Raw genomic sequence first — 13699 nt, forward strand, 5'->3', positions numbered from 1 at the left:
GCAAGACAGTTAAGGGTCCCGTATGTCAAGCTAAGGACTTTCAAGTCTGTCCTGAATGACAATAATGGCCATTGAAAGGTTTTAAGCAGAGGGATTTCAGTTACAGTTGAGCTTTAAGACAACATTCAACAACATAGGGCTTCCAAATAGAAAGCTATTCAGTGGCAGTTGGATATATGGGAAATAGATTGAGTTTTAAAAACCCTGAGATAAAATAAGTGACCAAGAGGAGTGACTCTGTAAAGAATAAATTTAGAATAATTTAGAGATTTCCCATCAGTTGCTGATTTCATTCATACCTATGACTTTAACTAGTACTTACAAACTGACCATTAAAAATATATTTCTAGTGCTTATAATTTACCTGAGTTCCAACACCTACTCAATTATTTTCTAGACATCACTACCCTGATGTTGATAAGAAAAAACTTATCTTTTATCTGTCTTGGTTAATAGGATAGATTGACTATTTTAGCTAAGGAAGGAACATAGAATTTCTTGGCTGGATCATGGAGATATTCCCTCACACTGATTTTTCTGACTCTGGTTTTAACATCTTCAAGTCATCCTCCATCTGAATTGTTGTTAGAGTGGGATCTTAAAGGAAGGGGAGGGAAGGAGGAAGGGATGGAGGGAGGAAGGGAGGGAATGAAGGAGAAAGGGAGGAAGGCATGCAAGCAGGCAGGCAGGCTTAAATATCATGGTTAAACAGTGACATGGTTTCTTTTTACTTTTAGGGGTGTTTTTTCTACACTAATTCTGAAAGAGGTTTTATTTTGTGGAAAAATCATGTATTAAATTCCCAGTGATTATATTTTCATAAAACATATGAAAGAATGGATCAAGTTATTAATACATTTTGTCAAGTTTAAATATGGGAAAGCATATGCATACATGCAGGGATTGAATCTAATGTCACTTAAATAGACACCACAGCTCATCTTATGGGAAACATCCAAAGGGCAGGCATAATCTCCAAATGACTACTCATTTGCCTTCTATTCACTTTAGAAGCATACCCTAAGACATTTTGATTTGTGTTTTTGTATAGTGTTGCCATCAATCCACTTAATTGCCAATGATATTTAAATAAAGGATAGTTGGTGCTAAACCAAAAGTAGAGATAATATCACAGCTTTTAAAAAGTTCAAATTTCAAAATGCATGCCCCTATGTCACATCATGAATGTCATCAGCCCTTATATTATGGTTTCTTTACTTGGCCCTAAGTTGGATCTCAATTTCTATTTCTTGGCAATATGCAAACTGTTTATTATTTTTATTTTAATGTAAAACATTGAGAGTATTAAAAATCATTGTACCTGGACTGCAAATAACAATAAACAACTATTAAACCAAAAGTCTTAAACATCTTACAGCACTTAACAAAGTCCAGTTCACTAATTGTCCAACACCAAAGATCATTTTCCTTTATGTACATTTCACTTGGGTCTGTCTATTCTAGAGTTTACACTTGTAATGAGGTTTTGAATACTTATATGATACAATAAATGTCATATTTGAAAACTTTTCATCAAAATAACTGGAAATGTAATTTTGAATATACCTCACTGATGTGGCTGTCTTTAATCTCTGGGGATAAATAGCAACAAATCAAGCTTAGTTTTTTACTTGTTTAGCTGCTGCTAAACAGAGTTCGTGTTTCAATGGAACTTTTAACTGGACAATAGGCATGCAGTAAGCATTCTGAGGTATGATAATGAGCTCTTTGTATGGATGCAGAAATACATTTTTCACTGTGTTTCTGCTCAAGAAAGCATTTGCATTTTATAAAAGATTAAGCAGTTTATTTACATGGCCACTGGGATGTGTGTTAAATTTCCTTATGCATTTAAATATACCTATTTTCACACCCACTAGAACCATTATTTATTTTGCAGTTTCATTAAGCTGTATAATGTGTACTTATTAATTGACAAAGACATCATGTCAAATTTGGTGTGGATTTTTATTACTTAAAATAAAAAAAAAAGAAATGAAAGGAAGCTCATGATAATGCACCATGCTAAAAAAAGTTTGAATCCCAAAACAGGTATGAAGAGAAATAACTTTGGGTAAAAATATTTCATCCGAGTATTCAAACTAATGCATTTAATGTTAATGTACTCCAATTACAGAAAGGCATAAGCTATGATTTTAGGACTGGTTTGATGAGACCAAATCAAACTTCTCTAATTTCTGAAATGTGACAGATCACAGAAATGGCTACAATCAGAATACAGGAGTCATGGAATCTTGTCAAAGAAGCAGAAACTCATGCTCTTGCAAATTTCAATGTAGTTAATGTAAAAAAGATAGTAAGCAGAGTTATAAGTAAAAGCTTTGGCTGGGTGCTCTGACAAGAAGTGCTCTGGTTTCTTAATAAAATCAACAATAGACTTCTGCAAATGAAATAATATGAAAACGTATATAAAATGAGGAATATTATAATGTCTTATTTTTCCATTATTTGTGCTCTGTGAAAATCAGGAGTGTGATTTTATGGAAACAGCATGAGCTTTACAGCAGATAATAATGGATTTGGGCCCTATCTCTGACACTTCCTAGCTGTGTGATTATAGGCAAACTACATACCATCTTTATTTTTGTTCTCATTTTTCTCATTATTAAAATGGGCTATGTGTAAACTTCTGATTCAAATGATTACCTGACATATTTATGACTTTATAGAGTCAAGATATTCTGAAGAGATTTCTAAATACTAAACAACTAAATCTTGAATGTATGTATATATGTATATATTTTAAGGCCATGCTGGATTCACAAAATAAGGAAAATATCAGTAGCCACCCCTAAAGAAAATTTAAAAAGAGAACTCAAATCAAAAGGCTTTGTTACCTCAAGTACAAACTCCAATATCAGGGCTGCTATCAGAACAATGCACCTGAGGCTAGGCACAAAGTTAGGAGGGCTACAATTAAGAATCTCACATTGAATAAAGGACTTTTAAAGGGAGCTAATTTGGTCGCATACTGGTTAGTGATCTCAAATTTCTGGAAAGAACATATGCAAATTATTTCTGGAGGAACACCTACCAAATATAGACCCTCAGGTTTTCCATAGACAAGGATCAAACACATATGAACTCATACTCAAATATAACAAAACGAATTTAAAAGTCTATATGAGTAAGAACCAGTAAAAACAAATTTTCAAGCTCATCATTTAAGTTCAGCTTTGTGCTATTGCTAAAATCAGAAAAAGACATGATAAGAGAAGAAAACTGTAAAATAATATCCCTCATGTATACAGACTTAAAAATGCTCAACAAAACTTTAGCAAATCAGATCCAACCATATATTAAGTTGCATATTCATCATTTCTTAGAACATTTGCATCAATTCAGAAAAAGAAACAAAAAGACAACAGTAAAAGAAATAAAATGAAAACAGAAAAAAAGATTATATATACCATACCCCTTACCCCTTGTTTTCATTGATCACTAGCATTTCAAACTAAATTTATCTTAACATTTGTTCCCCCTATTATTTATTTTTATTCCATATGTTCTACTCTTCTGTTGACAAAGTAGATAAAAGGAGCATCAGACACAAGGTTTTCACAATCACATAGTCACTTTATGAAAGCTATATCATTATTCAATCATCATCAAGAAACATGGCTACTGGAACACAGCTCTATATTTTCAGGCAGTTCCCTCCAGCCTCTCCATCACATCTTGAATAACAAGGTGATATCTACTTAATGTATAAGAATAACCTCCAGGATAACCTCTTGACTCTGTTTGGAATCTCTTAGCCATTGACACTTTGTCTCATTTCACTCTTCCCCCTTTTGGTTGAGAAGGCTTTCTCAATCCCTTGATGCTAGTCTCATCTCATTCTAGGTTTTTTCTTAATCCCTTGATGCTGAGCCTCAGCTCATTTTAGGATTTCTGCCCCATGTTGCCAGGAAGGTCCACACCCCTGGGAGTCATGTCCCATGCAGAGAAGGGGAGGGTGGTGAGACTGCTCGTCATGTTGGCTGGAGAGAGAGGCCACATCTGAGCAACTAAATAGGCTCTCTTGGGGGTGACTCTTAGGCCTAAATTTTAAGTAGACTTGACCTATCCTTTGTGGGGTTAAGTTTCATATGAACAAACCCCAAGACTGGAGGCTCAGCCTATAGCTTTGGTTGTCCACACTGCTTGTGAGGATATCAAGAATTCAACTTGGAGAATTTGAATTTCTCCCTATTCTCACCATTCCCCAAAGGGGACTTTGCAAATACTTTTCCACTCACTGATCAAATCACTCTGGGTTTCATCAGGGTATCACTCTGGACAAACCAACAAAATCTCATGTCCTACCTGAGATTCCAAGTACTTACGGTATTCAATCAAACTATCTACATAAGTTATATTAGGAAATGCACTAGTCAAAATATAAATTTTGCACCACATAAACATTTTTTGCTTTAGTCTTACACATAGGGTGAAATTTTCAAATATTAATTACCATCTATTTTCAGCACCCTGCAGTAATGATATTCCTTTAGAACATGAGTTTTTGATGTTAAACAGGTGTGATTGAATATTCTGCTATAATCTATATTACAACATTTTTCTAAAGATCAATAAATCTGTACATTTATCAGTTATAGTTTTGCTTTGTTTTTTAAGATGTAACTCTTTGTTCTTGTTGTATGAGATTCCAAAAGAAATGTAACTCTTTGCTAGCTAGGCAAGTGGCCCCAGAGCCCACACTGAGAAACCACCTCCCCCAGCCTCAACACACACACATACACACACACACAAATGTATACTCACATGCTCACTATGGCATGGTTACTGGTACAATTCTCATATGTGCACAGTCATACTAACTTCTATACTTCTAGACACATACAGACATGTGTTCATACATACTCACAAACACTCATGTGGGCACACCTCACAGAAATACACTCAGACTCATGTACACTCATATATGCTCAGGTGCACACTCAGTCACACTCATTCATGAAAACTCACTCCCATGCATACTCATGTGCACAGTCATCAGCACTCACTCATGTGCACACTCACTCATGCACACATACTTGCAAATTTTAAAAACATGGTAATGATGTACAGGGAAGTAAAAAAAAACAAAGCTCAGTGTCTTAAAACAATAAGCATATATTTTGTTGCTCTTAAATCTTAAGGAATCAGGTAAGGGGTTTTTCTGGACTTGGCTGGGGTAACATGCATCTGTAACCAGTCTTGTGCCAATTCTGTGGGACTCAACAGGACACTGTCATATGCTTGGTGGCCAGCTGTCAGTAGGCTGATCTAGAATGGTCTCAGCTGGGCACTGTGCCACAGAATTTCTTATCCTCCAGCAAACTGGCCTCAGCTTTTTCCACCAGGTAGAGACAGAGTTAGAGGAGAGAGCAAGTGGAAGCATTTATTCCCTTGAGGCCTAAGCTCAGAAATGACCATTATCACTGCCCCATTCCATTGACCAAAAATTAGTCATAAGAACAGCTCAGATTCAAGTTAATTGAATCTCTTAATGGAAGGACTTGCCAAAATCAGCTTGATGGAAATATGTAAATTTCAGGGTTATAGTGAAATTAAATAAGATACTGATAAAAACATTCTGAGCAAATTCATTGAATATAGTGTGTACTCAATAAATGTTAATTGCATATCACTTATACATCTTTTCCCTCCATATCCTGCCCATACTAAGTCCATGAGAAATACCAAAATAATGAATTATGGAAATATTTCATTTAGAAGATTTTGTGAAAACAGATTTTAAAAACATACTTAGTGTGGTAGTTAGATTCAGTTGTCAACTTGGCCAGGTGAAGGCAACTAGTTCTGTTGCTGTGGACATGAGCCAATGGTACATGAACCTCATCTGTTGCTAATTGCATCTGAAGTCCGCTAGGAGGCGTGTCTGCTGCAATGAGTGACATTTGACTTAATTGGCTTGTGCTTAAATGAGAGAGCACAATGTTGCACAGCTAAGCAGCTCAGCATTCCTCATCTCAGCACTAGCAGCTCAGCCCAGGCCTTTGGAGATGCAGAAAGAAGTCACCCCGGGGAAAGTTGTTGGAACCCAGGGGCCTGGAGAGAAGACCAGCAGAGACCATCCTGTGCCTTCCATGTAAGAAGGAATCTCAGTGGAAAGTTAGCTGCCTTTCCTCTGAAGAACTAACAAAATAAATCCCCTTTCATTAAAAGCCAATCCGTCTCTGGTGTGTTGCATTCCAGCAGCTAGCAAACTAGAACACTTAGTAAGAATGTGCAAATAAATAGATGCATCATTGCTCAGAATTATCTTCAATTCAAATCTGTGAAACATATTACAAAATAAAGACAAATGCTTAAAGCCATGAAAACTTTAACCATTTTTCTTCAAACTTCTTGTTCATTTATACTTTTATGTCATATAAAAGATGGATATTTTAAAAGGTGGTATTTGATCATACTAAATATGTAATTTGTATGGGACCATTATTTTTAGCAATAGATTTTCTTTTATGGGGCAAATGGAGTATATAAATTCAGCATCACATACTGGGAGAAAATCAGTAAGGCTGCATACTTCTCATGCTTCAAGGATTTTTACTGTATTAGAAATTTATAGGAACATAACACTTTTGAACTTAACTACCTCAATATGTCTTAGACATGGTGAAAATGCATTCCACGAGGTGGAGTTGCTGGAGTAAAGCATATATAATATTTAGTTGTCAAACAAATGTGCCAACATTATTTACAATTTAAAACCCACCTTATCTTGTCAAACAGCTTTGAAACAATAATGTGCATAATCCAATATGTCCATTTTAGAAAGGGGAACTTAAAGCAAAATAAATCTATATGTGGTTATATCTGCAGTAAAACTCTGAGTCAAGTAAGAATGGATAAAGTCTCTCATGCAATGAACAAATATAATCCCCTATTTCAACAAAACCTGAATTTTTCCTAGTTAACCATCTATTACCAGTTCATATTTTTTCACAGAATGCTGAAATGTTACTTTAGTATTTGTACATTTGATTTGCAATTTATTTTTTATACATGTCAAAAGCAGTTTTTATACAAATAAAGAAATATACAAGTTGGCATGTGCTGTATTTAGTCTTTCTGAATCAGTGTTTTAAAATTATAAAATTAAAAACTCAGAAAACAAAATAGAATATAATAAACATCATGTTCTCAGCACCTGGCTTTGTCACATCCTCACATTATTCTACATTTGTGTTAGTAATGGTTGGGGTTCTGTCTAAAATCCTCCCAGCTTCCATTACAATCATTCCTTCTCAGGGGTGATCTGCTCTCATTGATTCAATTTGCATTGTTCCTAGTTAGGTTTTCTATTGTTACTACATTTAGATTACCTTTAAACAGTTATATTATGATTTTGCAGACTTTTAAAACTTTATATAAATGGTATCATATTACAGGTTTAGTTTTCAAATTGTTTCATTTTGTTTAACATTGTATTGATGAATTTCATAATAACATGGGTTGTTCTGGTTTACCTTTTTTCTCTACTTTGTAGCATTCTGTTTCATGACTATATGCCACAGTTTATTTATGTTTATCTTTCTGGTGGTAGATACTTTAATTCTTGCCAAGTCTCCCCCTCTTCAAATAATGCTGTGGTAAACAGTATGAACATACTTCCTTTTGTAAACATGGAAGAGTTTCTTTTTTAGAAGAGGAGTTCCTGAGTTGTAGGGAATATGCATCTTCAATTTTACTAGACAACACCAATTTATAATCCTTGTACCAGAGGGACAAAGAACCCAGAAGAATTTCACATCAGCAATTCATTGCTCAGAACTCTCCACATGGCCTCACCCAACCACTAACGGGTCACGAAGTACAATGTTTCCATGTGAATGGAAGTGGGGAGAACAAAAATTATTTGACAGTATTTCTGCCTAATATCTATGACTGTAGATTGAGAACTCATGTGCTTTCCTGGTTCAGAAATAGAAATAAAATGCTCTCAAAACTCAAATATGTATAAACAAAATTCTTTATTTCTGTCATTGAACTTAGAATTTCTGACTCAGACATAGTATCCTCTCCTGAAACAATTTTGTGCTGCTGAATCTAGCCTGTACCCATTTAGCCCAATTCTATTTACAATTGCAGATCACACACCGTATTCAGAACTGTAAGGATGATGGAGTTTCAGTGATACACCAGCATAAGCCAGATTGTGCGAAGGGACAATAGGGCTTTGATGGGAGAATTTTCTTTCAGGATGGAAGGAACTGACAGGAAGAGAAATTGGTCCTAGGATTTCAGTATTAAATTTTTACTTGTGTCCATCCTAACCCAGCTATTATTATGTATAGTTCCAGAGAGAATAAAGGACCCTGGGTCAATTGAAAGATTTGTTTCACTGGACTCAGAAACAGTTTTCGACCCAAATAACTCTGCTGTGGAATGCTTCTACTACAGCCACACTAACATACATCATAAGGTAGAGACATTTGCATCTTGGCAGCCATAATTCTGGCTTATGTTGTCAAAGGACACTGGAAATTATAATGAGACACAATCACCAAACATGTTTGGAGGCCCATAGCTGTGGAAATCCCCATCTGTTTAACAAGTGCAGTGATAGCAAATCTCAAGCGAGGCTGGTGTTCAGTAACTGGTGGTAAAAATAGGCTGAGTTGGAGGCCAGTGAGAGCTGCTGCTGCTGCTTTGGGAAGAGTTGAGTCTGCTTGAAGCAGCATCTCTTTAAAATTGTTGAGGTCAGTGGCTACAGAATTCTGAATTGTAGCAATTTATTTATCAATTAATCAATTAATTCCCTTACAGATCTATCTATCATATATTTCTTGAGTATTTTCTTTGTGAAAGGCATGGTCCTAAGTTTTTATAGGTTCTGAACACACAATAGGGAACAAAATGAAAGAGTTTCTGCTCTTATGGAAATAAGATTTTAGGCAGACAGATAGAAAATAACCAAGTACACTAGTAAATAAGTAATATAATTTCAGTTATTCTCACCCAGCATATGATAAAAAGGAATCAAGGATTTGATGTTGGGAGCAAAATCAAGCATTTGATTCTGGACAAGTAAGTTTTAAGATGTTGATTAGATGTTAGTGGAAATGTTAATTAGGAAGTTGGACATATGAGTCTGGTGCTGGATGGATATATCGGAGCACTGCAGTGATTCTCCACTGCAACTGGCACTGAGTTAGAGGCATGAGTATTGGTAAGATGGCCTGAAGCAATAAATAAAGTCTGGCACCCAGTGGTTGCCTGGACCAGTTCCTAGCTATATATCCCAACTCTTGAGTATTCTAACAAATATTTAAGCATGATTATTTGGAAAAGAGCTAGCACTGTTGCCAGAACAGGTGGGAGCTTAAAGCTAGCAGGCTTTGGATACTAATATGGATGTTCTTTCATTGCTATTGATGGGATATTTAGGTAGTAGATTTATATACAAAATGCTACTTAATTATTTAACAGTGTCCCAATGTAAATATTTATTTTCACTGTATAATTTATTTCACAATTAATATATTTAGTGTCTACAGATTAGTGATGTTATATTTATGGAGACAGCATGGAACACTCGGGAAGGTTTGGAGTCAAAATGTGATGATCTCCTTCAATGAAGAACTTGTTGTCTCAGTGGCTGAGAGTCCTATTGGCAGACAAACTTCAGCTGTCAGTGTCTTGAGGGATTGCTTCATCTGCAAAGAATCATCCTTCCCAAGGTCATGACTTTTTCCAGGGTTGTCCACATCCAGTGACTGATCTGTGTGTGAGAACAAACACTGAGCAATCTAGACCCAACTCGGAGTAAGTCTGTAGGGTCTAGCCTTCTCCTCCTGCTCAATCCTGATAGGTCTACCTCCCCTTCCATAGATGTTGATGCCAAGGACACTCTTTAATAAACATTCTGCATGCTAAATTTTTATCTCAGGGAACCCAGATGGTAAAGCAAAGATGAAAGTCATTTCCCATTTTCATTGTTGACTATGAATGTATTTGTGGTGGTTTTGAAAACAAGTTGGAAAATTTTTTGATTTCTTTCCAAGAAATGGAAACTGTGTCCCCCTACCTTTGAACCCGGCCAGGCCTTTGTGACCACCTTGCTGACCAGAATGTGGTAGAAAGTGTTGCTGTATGACTTCTGAGGTTAAAGGCCATATAGCTTCAGCTGATCCTTGGGCCACTCACTCTACTGCTCTGTAACTACCTTGAGGTCGCCACGTGTAAAGATCATGTGAAAAGTCCACAGATAGAACTATACCTGAGGAGCCCCAACTGCTCTAGCTCCAGGATGTTTGAGTCTGCCCAGCCCAGGCCCCAAGCTCATGCGTTAAAAAGCCTTTGGAGGGATACTAAATCCAGCCATCACCTGATTGCAATTGAATGAGTGACCTCATGCAAGGATTGATCTGCTGAGGCCAGTGTCCCTTTATATTCAAGTACAACATGCATGAGCGCTACTGTATTTTATGTGTTAAAATTTTTTATTTTGAAACATTTTCACACTTACAGAACAGTTGCAAAAATAGTACAATCCCCATACAGAGAACTCAGACATACAATACACCCCACCCAGATATCCTATCCAGATCCACAAATTTTTTAAATGTTTTACCACATCTGTCATATCATTTTGTCTATCTAACCACTTATCTATATTTATATCTATTTATTTTTTAAACATACAAGAGTGGTTCTATGTATTATGCTTCCTGAACACAATACTTCCGTGTACATCCCCTAAGAACAAGGATCGTCACTTATGTAACCACCTCAAGAACAGTTATCAAATTCAAGAAATTTAATATTGGTATAAATTCTAAGGCCTATACTCAAATTATTCATATGTCCCGTTAGTGTCCTTCTGGGCATTTTCTCCTACAGTATTAGATCCAGTCTGGGATCACCTATGGCCTTTAGTTGTTATTGTCTTTTTAATCCCTCTCTTTCTTTTAAATTGTAGAAATAAATACACAACATGAAAATTCCAATTTTGACCACTCCCAAGTATATAATTCAATGAGATTAATCACACTTGCAATTTTGTGCTACCCTCACAGCCATCCATTACCAGAATTTTCCCATCACCCTAAGAAGAATTCCTGTCCCCCATCAAGCATTAATTTCCCTTCATCCTCCTTCCGCACTATTGGTACTGTCTCTATGGATTTGCATATTCCGGCTATTTCATATAAGTGGAGTCAATATCTGTCCCTTATTGTCTTACTTATTTCATTCAACAAGATGTCTTCAAGGTTCAACTATGTAGTAGCATGTAATAGAATTTCATTTCTTTTTAGAGATGAATAATATTCCATTGTATGTAAAGACCATATTTTGTTTATTCATTCTTCTACTAACGGGCCTCTGGGTTGTTTCCACCTTTTGGCTATTGGGAATAATGTTGCCATGAACATCAGTATACAAATATCTTTCTGAGTCCTGTTCTCACTTATTTGGGATAAATATGTAGAAGTGAGATTGCTGGATCATATGGTAGCTCCATGTTTTAACTTTTTAAGGAACCACCAAACTCTTTTCCACAGCAGCTGGGACATTTTATATCCTCACCAACAGTATACCAAGTTTTCCATTTCTCTACATCTTCTCCAGCACTTGTTATCTTTCATTTTTTTTTAAGATAACAGTCATTCTAGTTGGTGTGAAGTGGTATCTCATCATGGTTTTAATTTACATTTTCCCCAATGACTAATGATAGTCAGCATCTTTTCATGTGTTTATTGCACATTTGCATATTTTATTTCAAAAAATGTATATTCAGATCCTTTGTCCATTTTTGCGGTTAATACTTAGAATATCTTCTCATTTCTTTCTGTGTGTACCTTTCAAATAGTTTATTTGTGCTTACCATGAGGTTTGAATTGAACATCCATAATCTATAACGGTGCCATTTGGTTTGGTATCTACTTATCTTCAATAGTATACATACACTACACTATGTTCCTGTATCTCTGTATTACTCCCCCTTTTTCTTCTCATAAATTATAGATTCACACAATATAAGAGCCAAGAATATTGATTTATCATTACTATTATGTGCTTTCATATTAAATCTTATAGGAAATAAACAATGGGGTACAAACCAAACATACAATAGTACTGGAATTTATATTTACTCATGTCACTACCTTACCAGAGATTTTTATTTCTTCACATGACTTTGATCTATTGTCTAGTGTTTTTTCCTTTCAAGCTGAAAAGGATTAGCATTTTTCATAGGGTTGGTCTAGTGAAGAACCTCCTCATCTTTTGTTTATCTGGCAATGTCTTAATCTCTCACTCATTTTAGAAAGACAGACTGCTAAATATAGAATTCTTGGTTGGTATTTTTTTTCAGCAGTTTATGTCATCCCACTGCTTTCTTGGGCCCACTGTTTCCTGTGAGAAATTGGCAGTCTTACTGAAGTTCCTTTGTACATGACATGTTGCTTCTTTCCTGCTACTTTCAGCATTCTCTCTGTATCTTTGGCATTTGACAGTTGGATTATTACATGTTTCATGTGGCTATTTTTGGATTTATCATGCTTGGAGTTTGTTGAGCTTCTTGGATGAATATATTCATGTTTATCATTAAATTTGGAAAGTTTTAGGCCTTTATTTCTTCAAATATTCTTCCTGCCTCTTTCTCTCTTTTTCTTCTCAGAACCCTATTATACGTGGGTACTCTAGATGGTGTCCTACACATCTCAGGCTCTATTCACTTTTGTTCATTCTTTTTCTTCCTGCACCCAAAACTAAATAATTTCAATTGTCTATCTTTAAGTTCACTACTCTTTCTTCTGCCAGCTTCAATTTTTTATTGAACCCATCAAGGGACTTCTCATTTCTGTTACTGTGGTCTTCAGCTCTGTTTCCTTTTCATTATTTCATCTTTTTTGAGATTTTCTTTATGTTCATCTATTTCATTTTGTTCTTTGTCTATGTTTTCCTTTAATTCTTTGAGCATATTTAAAGGCTCTGTCTGATATGTTCAATCTCTACTCTTTCTTGTTGATGTTTTATGATTTTTTATCCTGTTCCTGGGCAAAGCCATCATTTCCTATTTCTTTGTATGTTATGTAATCTTTTATCGCAACTTGGAAAGTTTGATGTCTTAATTGTTATCTCTGAACTTCAGATGTTGAGGTATCTGTTCTGTAAACTTGTATCTACCTAATTTTGTGACAGAGATTTACTTGGATGCCAAGGGCTAACAACAACAAAAAATAAAAGAAAAGTCTTCTTTTAAGTCTTTAAGAGACTTCTTTTAAAAGGTCTTTCTCAGTCTTTTCAGATTGGTCTATGTGAATTCTATTCTTCAGAGCTTATCTAAGGTTAGACAATAGCCCAAGGCACAAAATAGGGTCCTTTCTGCACACGAGGCTTGTCCTGGACATGTGCATGGCCCTAGAAAGTCTCCCTTTTATACACAGCTAAATGTCCCCTTTTCCCTAGGAACTGTACCTCACTGTTCCAGTTTGCTAGCTGCCATAATGCAACACACCAGAGACAGATTGGCTTTAAATGAAAGGGGATTTATTTCATTAGTTCTTCAGAGGAAAGGCAGCTAACTTCCATCTAAGGTTCTTTCTTTAATGAGAAGGCTCAGGGTAATCTCTGCTGGCCTTCTCTCCAGGCCTCTGGGTTCCAATGACTTTCCCTGGGGTGATTCCTTTCTGCATATCCAAAGGCCTGGGCTGAGCTG

Source organism: Tamandua tetradactyla, chromosome 10 (genome assembly GCF_023851605.1).
Source record: "Tamandua tetradactyla isolate mTamTet1 chromosome 10, mTamTet1.pri, whole genome shotgun sequence".
Classification (NCBI taxonomy): Eukaryota; Metazoa; Chordata; class Mammalia; order Pilosa; family Myrmecophagidae; genus Tamandua; species Tamandua tetradactyla.